This window comes from Pteropus medius, unplaced genomic scaffold (assembly GCF_902729225.1).
Source record: "Pteropus medius unplaced genomic scaffold, Ma_sr-lr_union100, whole genome shotgun sequence".
Taxonomy (NCBI): Eukaryota; Metazoa; Chordata; class Mammalia; order Chiroptera; family Pteropodidae; genus Pteropus; species Pteropus medius.
In genome coordinates, this window is record NW_024351073.1 from 1,491,753 (window position 1) to 1,509,983 (window position 18,231).

Consider the following 18,231-nt stretch of genomic DNA (forward strand, 5'->3'; position numbering starts at 1 on the left):
ACTTAAACAATAGGAATTTATTTTCTCATAGTTCTGGAGGCAGGGAAGTCCAAAATCAAGGTGCCTGGCAAAGGCAGACTGCTACCTTCTCACTGAGTTCACTCTGGTGTCTCTTCTTATAAGGACACTAATTCTGTCAGATCAAGGCTCTACCCTTATGACTTATTTAACTTTAATTACTTCCATAAAGGCTTTATCTCCAAATACAGTCACATTCAGCATATGCATTTTGGGGAGACATAAACATTCAGTCTGTAACAGTGTCTAAGGATTCCTGATGAGAGGTGACTTCCTTTCGGCTAAGCGAAGATTAGGAAGAACACGGGAGCTACCAACATATCTATAGAACATCTTTAAGTCAAAAGAGAGTCAACATTTCATACTGAAGATCAATCTAGATTTTTGTTATTGTTGTTTTTGTTCAGGACATTGAAATAACTAAGCCTTAAGGAGGACAGTTCAAGTTGTTGTTGCAAAAATTTTAAGGTCCATCTATCTGTCAAGAGATCGGTTTGCTGAATTCTGTCTCCTTCTTAACTGGCTCTGAGAGAGCTGGTTTCATGAATGTTGTATGTGGTCACATTTTTGTACAGAATTCTGCTGAGTTTAGATCACACTTGTGTGCCTTTCAGCTCTAGGAACTCAAGAAGGGTTTCACGTATGTCTCTAAAGTCAGTTTCAAAGTTGTGCCCCTGAGAGACCATGTTTTCATGCAAATGGTGGTTACTTAGAAATCCTTAAAGGAAGTCTTCAAATAATAGAGAAAATAATAGAAAAAATATTATGTTATTTAACTATTAGAACATGTTATGAGAAAACAGTAGATGAAATAAGCCACAGTTCCCTATAGAAGCAAGCACAGAAGTAGGGGAGTATCATTTGATCAACTGAGGCATCGTTGCGAGCCCTCTAGGTTGTAGAGGGCAGGTAGGCAGCAAACACACATGCGTTTACTCTTAGCTTAGTCTTTTATCCATTGTGAGGTCAGCTCTTGTGTAATAGTTCATAGGATTTTAGCTTTCCCTTACATCATATACCACATTGTTGTAATTGATGGAAGCCACCTTTTAAAATAGCAAATTATATGGCTGAAGGAACATCTTAACAAAACAAGAGCCTTATGAGCAGCATGTCTACTAGATGGAAAGATTTCCATAAACTTCCAGCCTTTGTTCTCACTTTACTTTCTGCTCTGTCCTCATTGTGTTCAGGAGGCTGCTCCCCACAAAATGAGAGTCAGAACCCCCTGTGCTGTGAGGCAAGAGTCAGAATTGCTTACCCTGAGACACTTATTTCCACAGGTTAAAAGATGTTTAATATTATATTAAGGCACCAATTAGTTAATAATTTTAAAGTTCCTTGAAAAGGAAGAGCCACCATTGTATGCATTTAAGAAGTTATTATCTTTTTAGTATTTATAAAACACCTTGAACTTGTTTTTAAGAAATATTTTGTTTGAACTCAGCAGGATGTTGTGATTATTATTTGAATAATTGAGTCTCCTAAGAGCTGTAATTAGATTAGGGAAACTAGAGGGGAATGGGATCAGAGGCTTGGCTGAGGGCCAGAACTTGGGAAGAGGTGTATGCAGGAGAGGAACTGAATCTGGGAGTAAGTGATTGCAATGGCTTTCTTTCTGCCACTGGTTCAAGATGGAAAGAATATGGCAGAGAAAAGGGAATTTTCCTCGCCAACCAGCTAACTCTTTAACTTTTCATAGTACAGTACTTTCCTGGCCTTAAGTATTACAAGCACAGTACAGAAGGAACATGGTCTTTGGCTTCAGACAGCTCTGGTTGGAATCTTGACTTTGTTTCTTAGGAGCTTTTCAACTTCTAAAAGTTGCTGTTAAACTTTCTGATTGAAGGGCAGCTATCATATCTGACAAGTTTACACCCAGTAGAAACAAGACCCCAAAAGGTCAACTTGCCAACTAGCTTGGCCCAAGGTTTACAATTTTTCTGATCAGAATTACTCATAAAATTTTATAACATTAGATTTGGGAGAGAATTTGAAGATCAGCTAGCCCAATCAAATTTTAACAAAAGCAAGCATTTAAACAAGATTATGGACATTAATTTGTAGCATATCAGTATAGCACATCTGCTAGCTATATTATTTATATTGCTAATTCCTTGTAACTTTGATTGAGGACAGGATCTAGGGAAATAGTACATAGGACAGAAACATTTTACATAGAAGAGAAAAGGAAGGAAAATATTTAGAGTCTGGGATGTGTTCACACCCTAGTAAGGGCCTAGGAGGAGATGTGCATGATAACATAGGAAATGCAAAGCACTTAGACTTGAGGAAGGATCAGAATATCTGTAAGATATATTTTACCAAGATTACAATTTTGCTTGAGAGAGAAACTTTAGAAGTGATTTACTACAACTCTCTTCCCATTAGTCAGAGGGAAGACTTCTTGGAAGAAGTGTTTCAATACCCTTGGAAATGAGAAGCGACTTTCTTATGAACTGCTCAGTTAGTATGGAGAGATGCTTAATTTTCCTTCTAGAGATTGTCTTTTTCATATCCTTTTTCATATCACCTCAAGGTTTACCAAAAAATATTTATTTGGTTAATCCTCACCTTCATCTTTTTATAATTTCTCTTCCTCATCTCCCTAGAGGAGGAGGATATTAATCAGGTGATCTGAGACTGTGCTGCTCACTGGCCTACACTGTTATTTTTGGAATGTATATTTTGGTGTGGGTTAGCATTCTAAAGTGTGTGTTTATAAAGCCCAGTGAAGCCCAGCCTGCTGGCCTTCACTCTCTGGGCTTGTTGAAATACATTTTCTATTTCATTCTGCAGTTGTCCTTACCTGCTGAGCTTAACAGCTTTGGTCTTCTCATTTTCTGAAAATTATAGAAATGCTTTGAGGTATCAGCATGCCTCAATATGCTCTCAAGGAAGCTTCAAGAAGAGCTAGGGTCACTGTGAAGCCAATAAATTTCAGTTGGAGAATGAAAAAGCTATAAAAGAGAAAATAATAGATAAGGGAATTCCCCTTGAAAGTGATAAAACAAAGGATCCCCTCCATGCCCCCCAACCCCGCCCTTGAACTGCCGAAGGTGCTGCATTCTTCTTCACATAGTTTCTGGTCTCCATCTCTTTGTGGACCAGCCCTGTGTCCATAGCAGGAGCCGTTTCTGTCCGCAGTTTCTATACGAGATAGAGCTCCTTTTTGTAAAATTAGCTACGTTCTTTTTGGACCCTATTAATTTTTTTTCTTATCAGTACATGAGTGCTGCAATCCTGAACTTAGAGAATTTGTGAATCTAATGGGTGTATAAAAAAAATCCCAATTCAATTAAATATTTTTTTTCTTAGACACAGAATATTTTCACGTAATCCAGAATTATTTAAAATGTCTTAGTATTGGGGGGCAAAATATCCAGGCCCCAGCCTGCTTCTTAACGGAAAAGATTTATGGAACTTAGAGGTAATTTACAACTCTAGTTCTGCTTCAGTTGGTGCCCTTATTATTGAATTAGCTAAAATATAAACTATTTAATGAGTTGAAAAGACAAATTTCCTGGTCCCACTTGTTATATTTGCAAAAACTTCGGATTTCTACTTCAATAAAAAACAGAAATATCACTCCAGTTCTATGCATTTAATTTGTGGGACCCTTGATTGACCTTCCCAGGAAAGCTGGACACTATAGATGTGTACCTGTCTTGGGGTATAATTTTTCTTTTGAAACTTCATTAAAACACAACAGGGGTAAATCAATACCTATTGACTCACAGTTTTGGTTTCTCATGTGTTCCTCTGATCTGATGAGATGGCTTTTTAACCCATTTAGTACCATCAGAAAGGACACCTCTGGCTAGAAATGTTCCTGGCTGTTTTCAGTGTCTCTAAATTTGTCTTGTTTTCTTCATTTCCCTTCCCTTTTCCTATCTGGTCCCTGGAGGACATGTTTGCTCAGAGATCTTCTAATCTAGTCAGTACCAAGAAATCTAGGTGGTCATCAGAAAAAGTGGTATCTTAGGGTTATGAACCTCAGAGAAATGACAATGACTTTAAAACAATTTAGCCAAAGGGCCCAAACACAAGGTCTGCTTTTCCCATTCCATGGGAACCTGAGCTAGCATGGGCCTGCCATGAGTGTTTTCTGAAGCTGACTCACTTACATGGACCTAGGTAGGTTTGGAAGGAAGGGGATGTGGTATTCACAAAATAAGTGAGAACTCGCTCATTTTCCATTAGCTAAGGGAAAGTGAGAGAAGAGATAACTTCTCCCACTTGAGTCTCTGCTCCTTGTTAGCAGAGATCAGATTTCAACGATAATATCTTAGAGAGCATCACTCTTCCCACACTTAGGCGAGACTCAAGAAACAGGCTAGGACAAGAGGACTAGTTGTCAACCAATTTTGGTCAGACTCAGGCTGGTTTAGCTATTTTGGAGGAAGAAAGCAATTTCGCCTGGAGACATTTCTAGGATTGGTGACAGTCTAGCGAGTCAGAGGGACTATGTGACCTGGAACAGCTTGTTAGCTTCTGGTTGGTTGTTCACAGAAGAGGAGTAGGGGTGTGGTAAGGAGGTATGTAATCAATCATGCAATCAGGGGGCCTAGATGAAGAGAGGGACAGGAGATGGGAGAAGAGAGGAGAAGAGATGAGAGCAGAAAAGAGAGACTAGGCTTATGGAGGTTTTCCAAAGGAGCAAAGGTAGAAGAAAGGACTAGGAGAGTAGAGATAGATCCTTGAGCGACTACTGCTCCTTATGACATTTCTAATAATCCATCTTCTGTGATAAGGTATCATCTGAATGTAGAACAATTTTGTCTTCTTTCAAAGTCATGAGACACACATCTTGGTGTCTGACGTGCAGCATGATGTCTTTATTCTATGGGATACGCTTTTTAAATAAACTCTGCAAATTCAGTTGTGTTGCTATCTCGACTGCCTCCCTTCCTAGTCTCTCTTGAAATCACTCCATTTAGACTTCCTTTCCCCTCATGCCACTGAAGCTTTTCTTATCAAGATTTCTAGTGTGCTCCACATGGTTAAATTCCATGGTCAGTTCTCATTCCTCATCTCTCTTGATTTCCCTACAGCATTTAACACAAGTTTTCACTCTTTCCTTCCTTCCTGAAATACTTTCTTCACTTGATTTCTGGAGCACCAACACTTCTGCTTTTCTGCCTGTCCTATTGGCTGGCCCTCCTCATTCTCTTTGCTGGATCTCCCTTGTTTTTTTTCATTATCTCTAACTATGAAGAATGACCTAGGGCTCATTCTTAGAACTCCTTGCCCTGTACTTTCTCTCTGTCCCCTAGATCAGCTCATGTACTTCTGTGGTTTTAAATGCTGCCTCTTCAGGGCTGGCCACTCCCCAAAATTCCAAACTCTGAAATTCAGTTGTCTACTCGTTTCTAGTTGCGTATTTAACAGGCATCCCAAATTTAATATTTCTGACTCTAAACTCTTGATTCCACATTACCCCCTCCCCCAAAGAAACATTTTCTTTGCCTGTGCTCCACTCTCAGCAAATGATACCACTTTCTACCCAGCCACTTATGCCAAAAGCCTTGGAGGGAATTCATGATCTTTTCTTTTTCTCATATCTCCACACCTAAACCATTTTTACAACTGACTAATCTTAACCATCTCTACCACTACCACCTTTTTCAAACCACTGCCACTTTCTCCTGGACCATTGCAGCATTCATAACTGATCTCCCTGCTCCCATCCTTGTGTTTATCAACCATATTTAATTTATTTGGTGAAATGCCTGCATGTGTCTTTTACTTATCTTTCTACTGAGTATTTTGATTTATTTTCTGTTTGCGGAATAACTCACTCAATTTACAAAATGTCAATAATTTCAGAAAAAGGTCAATAAAAAGGAGAAGACCCTGTTGTGAACCAACTTGAGTTTTGTTAGTCATGCAAAACCTTCAGGTTCTTTCTTTTTGATAGATAACAGGAGTCAGAAAAGATAGTTATCTATCTATCTATCTATCTATCTATCTATCTATCTATTTATTTATTTATTTATTTATTTATTTATTTATTTATTATTATTATTATTTTTTTAGGTGAGGCAACTCTTGGTTAACCTCACAGATTGCAAGGATCTTGTCAGTTTACGATCCCTTATTGTTTTATTTTTTATGCCTATAGCATCTGGTCTTCCTAGGTGATCTCCCATCCAAGTACCAGGCCCAACCCTGCTTAGTTTCCGAGATCAGATGGGATCAGGCTTGTTCAGGGTAGCATGGCTGTAGACTCAGAAAAGATATTTGAGGTGGCAATGGTTAGCTTCTTTCCCACAACCTCACTACCAGGCTATAATGAATACATGTCTCAGGTTAAATTTTGCTATGTATTCAAATATGTATTCAACAAATATTCATTAGCAAGCAGGTATGAAACCATTTATAAACTTATCTGTAGGCTCCATGAAGTCCCAGTAATCTGTTCTTTCATGTTTTCATGTTTCAGAGTACACATTGGCATGTTTCTGCCTATAGCCAGTCTCATGTCATCAAATTAATGACTGGGTATAGCATGTATTAGGATTAGGTTCCATCTCCTAAGGGAACAGGATGCTCTCCTCTCTTGTGCATGCAAAAGTGGACAGATCTTTAACAACTCTAGACAATCCATATTCTTTGAATGCCATTAATTGCACCAATGGGAGAAAATTTTTAGCATGCATCATACAAATAAACAGTTATTAGTTTCACCAATAAAAACCCATTTGACATAATGTGCTAATTAGCAAAGAATCAGTTGTCAATCAAGATATGACCAGCAGAAAGACTTAGAGTAGCCACCCATGGGGAATGGTCTTTTCTGACATAATGCCAGCTGAATTCTTAAAAGAATTTTCCTGAATATCTCAAGAATGAAAGTTTGAACTAATCAGCACTTATATAATATCACAATGCTGATACTGAAGTATTTTAAGGAAAATAACAATGACCATAACAGACAATTTTCCACTAGATTTTTTTTTGTCAATCGTGGGAAAAACTAGAAATAACTACTGTTGGATATATACTTCTTTGATAAATGCCTTAATTTTTCTGGATAAACACTAATTTACTTTCATGAATTATAAAACAAATTCTTATATAAAGAACAAACATCAGTATATTAAAAAAAAAAACCAGTAAAGTCACGAAACAGGACATATATTGGCACCTATCTCAATGGTCCCACCTAATCTAACCCTCTTCCTTCCTCCTGCAGGTAAGTGTCCTGACAAAGATAGCAAGCTGTTCGTGTCCTTGTTTTCACTGTAGTGTTATCACCTAATTATGTATCCCTAAACAACGTATTGGTTTGTCTTAAAAATTAATGGTCTAAAAAAGAAGCATTTTAAAAAAGTGATCTGTAAGAAGAGTTTAAGTGAGTTACATTTTTTCTGCCCCATCAAACTAACCCTATAAATCAGCTTATGCTGTCTATGCCCCCATCAATCAGAAAAGGTTCTTTTTGCATTCAGTTGGCATGTGGCCCATTTATACCATATATTACCCAAGGAAGGATTAATAATAAGATGAGTGCATACATTAAATATCAGGTGAATCTTAATTATTTCACATAGAGCATTTTATACAATACTCATGGTAACCCCAGGAATTAGATATTGCAATATTATCAGCCTCATTTTATAGATAGGAAATCAAGCTAAAGATGTTTGATAATTTCCCCAAGATTATATATTTAGTTAGTGGTAGACCCAGCTTTGAATCCAGGTTTGACTCAAAGGTGTGTGCTCTTAATAACCACTACAGTTTATTTCCACATCCCAGGGGAGTGGTCCAAGTACAGCTCTAGGTAATTGCTTTGCCTTTCTCTTGACTCAGGGAATGGGTCAGGGTTCAGTTGTGAGGTGTAAGGGGAATAGTGTCAATCAAATCTATTTGAATCCCAGCTCTGCCTTTTACTGGCTCTGTGACCTTTGTCAGCTTACCTAACCTGTCTGAACCTCAGTTTGTTTTCTATTAGATGGGAATATATATTAACAATTACCTTACAGACTTCTTATAAGAATTACAGGGATCTAGCGTAGTGCTTGACATGTTATATATATATATATATACTTCTTTGATAAATGCCTATATATATATATATATATATATATATATATATATATATATATACCTCCCACAGTGTGTGTATGTGTGTATGTGTGTGTGCATGGTATTGTATGTGTATGTATATATATATACAGATATATATATGTACATATATATAGGCACATAAATCTTGAATTTTGATAAATGCCTTATATATATATATATATATATATATATATATATATATATATATATATATATATCTTTATATATATTCCACAGATTCTCTTCTAAGCTCTGGTCCGGTTTCAAGAGCCATGTACTCCTTTAAAAAAAGTTATTGTGAGTTTTAGTGGATAGAATTGTAGAATCTGAATGTTGGAAAGAAACTTACAGATCATCGAATGCAGATTTCCAAAACTAGCTGTGTGTCAACATCATGCGAAGAACTCTAACTGCTGATTCCCAAACTCCAATGCCAAATAATACTGATTTAGTAGATTTGAAATTCCATTGATAATGGTGGACATATGTTATTATATATTTGTCAAAACCCATAGAATGTACATCAAGAGTAAACTCTAATGTCTACAGACTTCTAAACTACAGACTTCAGGTGATAACGATGTATTAATGCAGGTTTATCGATTGTAACAAATGTATCACTCTGGTGCAAGATGTTGATAGTAGGAAAGGCTGTGTGTATGTGGGGCAGGGAGTATATGGATATCCTATTGAGTATTTTTAACTCAATTTTGCTGTGAACCTAATACTTCTCTTACAAATAGTTTATTTTAAAAACGGTTTCACAGAGGATTCAGATGAACATGCATATGTGGGACCAGCTGAACTCTCTAGTTCACCACCTGGGGCAGAAGCAGTTGCAGCCGCAACACTCTTCTCAGAGTCATTGCTTCCTTCCTGTGCCTCTTCAGGAAGCTCACTGTTCTCACAAAGCCAGTTCCATTGTTGGAGAACACCAGCATTCAAAAGTTCTTCCTTGTATAGAATTGACATCACCTTCATTGTAACTTCCAATCATTGTGCATAATTTCTCCCGCTGGAACTACGCGGAATAAATCTAATTTATTTCTCACACAAGTCCATTCATGTATTTGAGGGCAGCGCTCAGATTCCTCTTATCCCCATCCCATCTCAAGTCTTCTTTCCAGGCTCATCTTCCACAGGTTCTTCCTCTGATAATATTTTTCAGGCAATTACCAATCCTGGTTAGTAGCTTTCTGATATTTCCATTTAAAAAATATTAACAATACAGCTGGCACAGGTACAGCCCATCAGAATGGAGACCTAACTATGCCTGGCATTAACTTCTTGGTTTGAGGAGGGGATGAAGTTCTGTGCGAGGATCTGAAATAACAGAAGGCTCTAAGTAGCAGCTATTTACCAACTGGCACTAAAGCGTCCAGTATTTTAACAAACGGGCCATACTGGTGCATGCTTACTGAAAATTAGCCTAGTCAATCTCCCTCTTAGAACACAGTTTCAGTTTAGAACGTGATGCTCTAGAGGTAGTCTGAGGTATTAGAGTGGGACCGTCAGCTTGCAGACACCTGCATCACCCAGTGGGCTATATGTCTGGTGGTAAAACAAATCTAGGAAATATTTTCAGCTGTGAAGGCATTTTTCATCTCACTTCTTTATTGCAATTTTGTATTTGACTTTTAAACCTGAATGTAGGTTAATTTATTATGAGATTTATGGTTCATTTTTTTGCTGTCCATTTCAGACCCTTGGGTTGGTCAGGCATCATGTGCTCCTGTCTCATGACTTCATCCTGTCTGATGTTGACGGTTTTTGATATTGTTGTTGGTAACAAGGTTGCAGGAGGTAAGGATAATTCAGTCACACTACTAGAGACCTCTCCATAGCAAGTGTTCATGCATTCTGACCTGGCTGTACTTGGAAATCACTGGGAGAATTAAAAAATATATATATACCTAGACTCTACCCCAGGCCTCTTGAATCACAATCTCCAGGGTGTCAATTTTGACAAAGCTCCCCTGATAATAGTGACACATGGTCAGGTTTAGAGACCAGTACTATAATGTATGTTCTTTACGTATTATTTTCAAACTTTAAGAATGCACACCAAATAGGTGTTTACTCCTTTTTACTGAATTTTGTGAAACCTAATAGTTTTAAAAGTCATCTTTATGCTCTTTTAAAAATAATATTATTGTTAATATCCTTTTTAACTTCAAGTCATCACTTTCCCCTGAGAGAATTTTTCAAATGAGAAAATGGAAGCAATTGTGTCTTGTGTCAGCTCATCTGAGCATGTTCTAAGAGTTTTTTTTCCTTTTTAAGCTCTCTGTTCAACCCATTTATTTTAATTTGGGTTATTCTGAATCTACAGCCTTCTATGAAAATTTCACCAACATAATTCTAAAAGAATTGTCTTTATCATGCATTGTCTTTTCATTGGAGTAGTCTGATGATATACTGATTTTATGTATTTAGCAAACGCTTACTTAGAGCTTACTATGTGACAGGCACTGTTTCTAAGAGTTTTACACATGTTAACTCATTTATTGTTCATAATAATTCCACGAAGTAATATTATTGTCTTTATATCTCAAATGAGGAAACTGAGGCAGAAAGGGGTTAGGTAACTTGCTGAAGGCCTCATTATCTGGAGAGAATGGATCTGTTTTCAGAATCTGTGCTATTAGCTACTAGCAAATACAAAAATTCATAGCAATAAATCTAAAGTGGTTTTTAATTTGATGTTTTATTCTTTTTCGGTGTTAATGAACCCAGCAAATGTCACATAAATAAACCAAAACTGAAAGTGACAGTGGTCACCATCTAGACTGTTTATTTTCATTTACATAAATTCATAGGTCCTAGACATTGAATTCCATATAGAAAATTCTCCATTTTTTAAACAAATATCCTGGCTTTAAAATGTCAAAAATGTGTTTTGGAATGAATAAGAGAAGTGGAAGTATATGAGTTTTATTCTTTATGTCTTCAATATAATGAAACAATAATGACTGACAAGGAGACAAATTAGGACTTCCAGAATGTGGCCTCTAACCATGCCCTTCATTATATCTGTTTCCTAGCAGAGTTAAGTTCATTTCTTTTATATCCCTATTACTTGGCCATTCATTTATTCTTTTGTTCACTCAACAGATATTTTTTGAGAACCAGTCATATGTCAGGCTCTGGGGAAAGAGTGACAAGAAAAATCTAGATCCCTGTCCTCATAGAGCTTAGACTATAGTGGAGGAAAGACATAAATGATCACAATGTAATGCATAACTAAACTGTGTATAGTTTGCTCCATCCTAGAAATTAACACAGTGAACTATAAATGTTGAGGTACCTGTCACCCCTATTCTAATTCTAAGATATTTGTGGGTAGCTCTAGGTGTCTTTGTGCTTCTAGGGCTTGCTAATTCTGACATCCACTTAATTATATGTTAAATTAATGAGTGAATTAGCTTTTTTCTAAACATGAATCTAAAATGATAGGGCTATAGCGATTCCAATCTTGTCTTTATATTTCAGAATGTGGAAAGATGTTAATTCCAGGAGCAGTTCAGGAATATTTTACGGGCTTAGTTAATGAATGAGAAGATGTTCTGGCTGATGTCTTTGGTAAACCAAAGACAAGTAGAAATTCATCATTTTCTTTTCTTGATATAGAAAACAATATAGAAGAGAAGGAAATTTCTCAAGAACTGGAGAGACATTGAAGTTTTTGAGCTTATAGAGACATTAAAGTTTTTGAATTTATAGAGACATTAAAGATCGTCCAGCTCAACCTCATGTATTGTCAAAGAGGAATCTGAGGGACAGAGGAAGATAATTTAATCAAGACCACACAGCTAGTAAAAGATCCACAGCCAGAAACTGGGCTCTGTACAGTCTTCTTTAAAACAAAACAAAACTAAACTAAACTAAACTAAACTAAACTAAACTAAATTAAACTAAACAATAAACTAAGTAGAGCTTTTTTTTTTCATTTTAAAAGGAAGAATGTAAATATGAATTTATTTTCCTATCACAGCTTACTAAATTTTTAGAATTTTATTAGTCTATTGATTGATTGACTAAAATGGTCACATTAATATTCTTATCTAATGACAAAAGCAGACTTTGCCAGAAAACAGATTGTTCATGCAGATTACAATTATTTTGTTCATCTGCTCTTCCTTCTTGAAATGGCTAGTCCAGAAGCTCGTAGAGTAAGTTACGGAGATTGTGGTCAGTAGGAAGTTCACTGGATTCAACGGCAGATTGCACATGGAAATTAAATGGACCAGTACAGATGTGCTAAAAGGAAGAGCAAAATGGCCAACTGGCTGGGCTTTTCTGGAAAATAAACTTAGTGAGATTGTATACATGCAGATTGCAAAATGCATTTTTGTCATGAAAAAATGAATCTGAATCATTCTCTGTTTCACACTTCTCTATAATCTTTTCTGGAAATTCAGGTGAAACTTATTCTTAGAACCTTGCATTAAATAGTTTCTATATTTTAAATTATCTGTGAGATGGTGAAATTATTGAGTCCTAGAACTGGGTTTTTTTTCTTTCAATTTCCATCCCTTGCTTTCACTGATTGATGGATTGATTCGTTCATTCATTTGCTCTTCAAGAATATTTTGAGCATATGTGTGCCTCTGTATTACGCCTGATCAGGATACAAATATGAGAATTAACATTGACAGGACTTACAGTTTATTTGGCTCAGTAGCACCAAGAAGTATCATAGCAGAGCCCAGGTGTCCCCCTTGATGTCCGCACAAAGGTTGTGGTCTCTGAAAAAACAATTTTTCTTTAAAACTTATTACAGAAATGTCATCCAGTGACATATAAACATTTTGGAAACACTTTGTATTTTTTATTTTAAATTGTCTCTGAGGTAATGTTAATGTTTGCAAATCTTCCAGAAGATTACTTATGTTCTAAATATACTTCTTTCAAGTTCACATTTTAATTCTAGCTTTTAGGTATTAGGTGATGAAATGTTATTTATCCAATTCAGGGTTTTATATATTAGGACAGTGGTTCTCAAATGTGATCTGAAGATTTCTGAGAAGGTAGGGGTGGTGGTTGGTAATTCAGAATTATTGCAAGAGAGCTGTAATTCCATATGTAAACCCAAACTTTGTCTCTGGTAGGCTAACCATATGATGCCACACATAAATACACATATACCAAAAGTACGCAGATACTGCTGAGATTAATAAGGTGCAAGTTAATTTTAAAAAACGATTCAATTTGTGATTACTTTTTGTCATAATGTATTTTCCCAATCAATAATTATTAAATGTTCCAACACTATCATGTATATTATCAAACATTTTTGATATTAAAAAAGATTTTCATAATTCAAGAAGACTAGAAGCCACTAACATAAAATATATTTCTCAATAATCTTTGTTTTTTTTCTTGGTGAAAAGTCCAAATCTTGTTTGTACTCCTTAACGTACCTCTCATCTGCTCAAGCATTTTAGTTTGTATCTTTATACTTTTTCTAATACTGTAATGTCTTTTCAGGCGAAGTTATAGAAATTTCACAGGACGATTCTTGACACTCAGAGGTGAGATAATAATGTTCTGTTTTGTTTCTGTCAAATTTTCTGATTGTACTGTTTTCTGGGTTCTTCTTCCTTCAGCAACTCACTGGTTCTATCTTCTAAGAAAGTGAAGTTATTATTCCTCCTGTGAATTGGTTTTGTAGTTTTAAACTAAGGGATGATTTCCTGAGATGCCACTTGGCCTGCCTGCTCAGCCTTCCACTCCTGTTCTTGATTCCCCTCATTATCTCCAATTAGACTATTATTTACATCCTACATTTTTTTTTCTTTTTAAATCAACCTTCTCCATCTATATTGGCTCTTTCCCCTATTAACATCCTTTAGCTGCCCCATCTTAGAAATTAAAACCTTCTCTTAACCTGATTTCCAATTCCCTGTTACCTCTTTCTTTTTTCATTGTTATACCAGCACTTCTTAAATTAGTGTTTACCTTCATCGACACTTTCTCACCTCCCATTCATTCCTCCACTTGTAACCATCTGGCTTCTGACTTCATCTTTTCACCAAAACTACTCAAGCTTAGGTCAAAATCGAATTCTTCTATTTCAAAATCTAACAGACACATTTATTTTTTATTTAAGTGCTGTTTCTGCAGCTTATGAACTACTCATCCTTTGATTGGGTCCAGCTGTCACATTCCTTCAAGGCTTTCGCTCATCTTACAAAGCTCTTTTTTCTTTAACTGGGGCTAACTGCTATATATCCTTGAAGATTCAGCGTGTCACTAATTTGGGAAGCCATGTCTTTCTCTTAACATCAGTCTGAATTATCTTTATAATAGCTTGTACCACATTCTATTAAAACATTCATGTTAATTTTTACTTTGGGTAAATATTCTCTGTTCAATATACATAAATTAGAAAATCTGGTGAATATGAAAAAAGAAACTCATAACCTAGAGAAATAACCTCATAACCTAGAGAAAATCACTGCTAGTATTTTGGGTTTTATCTTTTCAATGCACATATATACACATGTTGAGGTAAGCTGTTTGTTTTTTTTTAAACATAATCAATCATAAATATATCTGAAATATTGTTTCATAATCTGCATCATCATTTTTAAGGCTTTGGTGTATCCACTTTGGATATATCCTAATTTATTTAAACTCTTCTCTTTCCAAAGATATTTAGAGTGCTCCCCTCCTCTCACTCCTATTTAATGTACTGACATAAATATCCTTGTACAAACATCTTTGTAACTTGTCCTATTACAAACTATGGATAAATTTCAGAAGGAGTTATTGAGGCAGAGGGTATTTACAGTTTTAGGACTTTTGATATATTTAACTGAATTAGCCTCTAGAAAAATATTACCTCAGTTTATAAAAGTAGCTGACCACATACTATTGTAATTGCTGGCTTATTTGCTCATCCTCCTCCCTAAATTTTTGGTGCCTGAGTGTGATGATGATGGAGATTCCTCTTAGAGTACCTGACAACTACTTTTTGAAAGAACAAATCTTTATTAGTTTGTGTGTGTGTGTGTGTGTGTGCGTGTGGTAAAAGGTGGCGGTGGCGTATGCTAAGGGCAGGTGTGTAGTTTCTTTGTGTATTTTCCAAAGAAGCATATTCATCTCTGACTTTGGGAAAAAATTTCCAAAAGTAAATAGATTAGGATATGTTTATAAGTGGAATACATTGCAGCCATTGCAGATGTTGATGTAGATGTATGGCAGTTGTTTACAAGGTTGTTACCCAAAAATAATAGGCTCTAAAACAATATATATAGTATGATTCCATTTTTATCACTTACCTCTATGCATAAATTACATTTACAAAATTAAAATTGGGATGTACCATGTTTGATTATCTGTGTTAAAAGAATGCCTGTGAACCCTTTTATAACATATAAATACACAATTTAAATAATCCATTTTACCAGTTATTTCCTCCATATTTCCTCCATCATTCCTCCTTTTCCCTTCACTAAGAAATAAGGCTTATAAGAAAGACAGGGTTATATTCCCAGTTTAGCCCCATGTGATAGGATAGTTTATTCAGCTTTTCTTGTGTAACTCCTCTAGCCGTATAATAGAAGTAATTATGCCCATCTGTATCCTCTTCTGAGGACTATTGTGAAATAATAGAGATTACTTGGTATTCTTGGGAGGAAAATTAGTGTAGTAATCCTGGGTATTTTTATGAATTATTAATATCCCCCTCCCTTAATGTTTCAAAATGACTCAGGGTTTAATGTGATTTAATGTGTGTAACAGAAGGCTACTTAGCAGGAAAGGAAGGGATCTGGTAAGATATAACACAATACTATAATAAAAGTTATTTTTATCACTTCGGTAGACTGCGGAATTGTGTTCCTTAGCATCGTTATGACGTAACAATACACAGTGTCTTCTGTACATTCTTTTCTTTCTGGTAATTTTGCCTGTTTAAACATACAAAAGAAAAAAGTTGTCTTCCTTCTGATTGTGTTAAGAGAGAAAGTTCACAAATTTCAATTCATGTGCCTTTGTTTTCCACCCTTATATCAACGTTTAAAAAAATCCAACTATCTGGAAATATCTGAGGTAAAACAATTTCTGTTTTACATTCTATCTACAATAACATACTTGCCTTTCCTTTGATGAATCACCAAAATAGAAAGATGAAAAATTCTATTGTAATTATTAGATAAATCAGTTTTCAGGCAGAACTCATAAAAATTGCTTCGTCAAGGAATATTTATTCTTTTTGTTAAATGTTCAGGAGATAAATTACAATTTTTATTTTATTTTAAGCGTTTTAACTTTTTAAGAATTGTCTCATCCATGGCGGTAGAAAGGTTGAGCTAATCTTATTAATCAGCATAATGATAATATTGTTCAATATACCGTATATGTACTACCTCATTTATTATTGTTGCTATTATTTACTATTTGGTTCTGCTATTTAATAATTTTATGAATTTTTTAGCTTTCTCCTGTGCTCCATACTTCCTGGCATTTGTACTTAATTATAAGTACTTTGCCAAATACATGGCAACAAAGAGTGGAAATAGCAGGAATAAAAACAATAGAACTAGAGGAAGGTGAATGGCATAGGGGGCTGGCAATGTCTGATCTAGTCCTATGAGTGGAGTGACATACTTTGTTGTTCAAACCAGGACAGTTTCAACTATGACAGAGGGAGCTCACTGTGCAGTGTGTAAAGACTTTCTGGGGCAAACCGAGACATATAGTCATCCTACTTAATAGGAGCAAGAATAGGTAACCACTGAAATATGCCTTGTTGGGTAGAGGAAGATTCAATACTTTCTGTCTGCCTTGGAATATGATTATCTCTATTTATAAAGTCATTCTTAGAGAGATTTCTCATCCAGAGCTCTTAATCCATTTGTTAATACCTTGTATTTCTTTTCTTTTTCTTTTTTTTTGTAGCTTGAAATGGTAGAGGCTTAAAAAATATAATACTTTTCCAAAAAGTATAATACTTTTCCTCTCACCTTCTAAGTTTCTTCTAGCTGGGCTAATGATCAAATTAACAAAGATAAATTAACAGGAGGAAATCAAGTTTTAACACATGCACATGGGGAATTCACATATACATGCAAAATTACAAAGACACTGAAGCAATATTGAGTATATAAGACATTTTGGACAAAGGAGAAAGGGAGGAATGGGGTATTAATTTCACAAGTGAGAATGGGCAATTCACAGGTAGTTGAGGAAGAGTGGAACACACATGGCAGGCAAATTCTTGCTAGCAACTCAGAAACATTTGACAAGGGATATCTAGCTAACAGGCCCCTAAATGAAGCCTTCCTGTTTACCATATTTAATTCAAATTAGGCTAAGAAGAACATCTTAAAATTTCCTTTCTGAAGCAGGTTTTTCTGTCTGAATCTCTTGTGAAGGAAAGATGGAAAGGTCAAAAGTTTTTTCTGAGTCTAGTATTTCTTAATAACCAGGTTAAAATAAATCTCTCAAAAGGCAGCTTCAGGGTGGCAAAACTTTGGTCCCTTTTAATACATTTCAATTTAACTACCTTAAGCCCAAAGAGAATGTATAACAGTCGCTGGCTGAACCCTAGGAACATGGCTTTCTTCAGAAATGGCCTCAGATGCTGTCACAATTCCCTGTGTCTCCAGCCTCTGCTCCTCTCTGTGCATCTGACTTCCCTGTTTTTCTGCCCTCATAGATTACTGCTTCTGCTTCTCCAGTCAAAGGTGGGAACTTGGCTGTTGATAGTATATAAATCTTATATCTAACAGTTACAGCCTCCCAAAAAAGACTGCCTTAATTTCTGGTCTTTTATGTCTTAAATTCCCCAAATTACTGAATTTGGTTTAGAAGCTATGACCTACATCAGCTTGACCTCAGGTAAGGTTATGGAAAGACTTCTATTAATGGGAGCCAAAATCATCATTAATTAAGAGGCACCTTAATTTTAAAAATTCGTTTATAATTTGATCTATTTCTATTTAAAGTATGAGTAATCCAGGTCCTAGAAATATCTACTCTTCTGAAAGTTTTACTAGATCATTGGGTAAATAGAGAAACAATTTCAAGTTTCATTCACTCAAAATTCATGGAGCACTGCTATGTGCTTGGTGCCAGTATATTAAGCAGAGTAATCAATGTCTATCTTTACAAAGAAGTCACAGGCAC

The 18,231-nt window shown here is 35.7% G+C and overlaps 1 long non-coding RNA gene and 1 pseudogene across 1 annotated transcript in view; one reads left to right on the forward strand and one right to left on the reverse strand.

Moving 5' to 3' along the window:
- LOC120586165 (uncharacterized) overlaps positions 1 to 10,154 on the forward strand; it is a 54,765-nt gene extending 44,611 nt beyond the window's left edge. Inside the window, exon 5 of the long non-coding RNA XR_005648614.1 lies at positions 9,797 to 10,154. This is a non-coding gene — a long non-coding RNA (uncharacterized LOC120586165). The remainder of the gene's footprint in view (positions 1 to 9,796) is intronic.
- Positions 6,134 to 6,248, reverse strand: LOC120586449 (uncharacterized; annotated as a pseudogene).
- Positions 10,155 to 18,231: the final 8,077 nt, after the last annotated feature.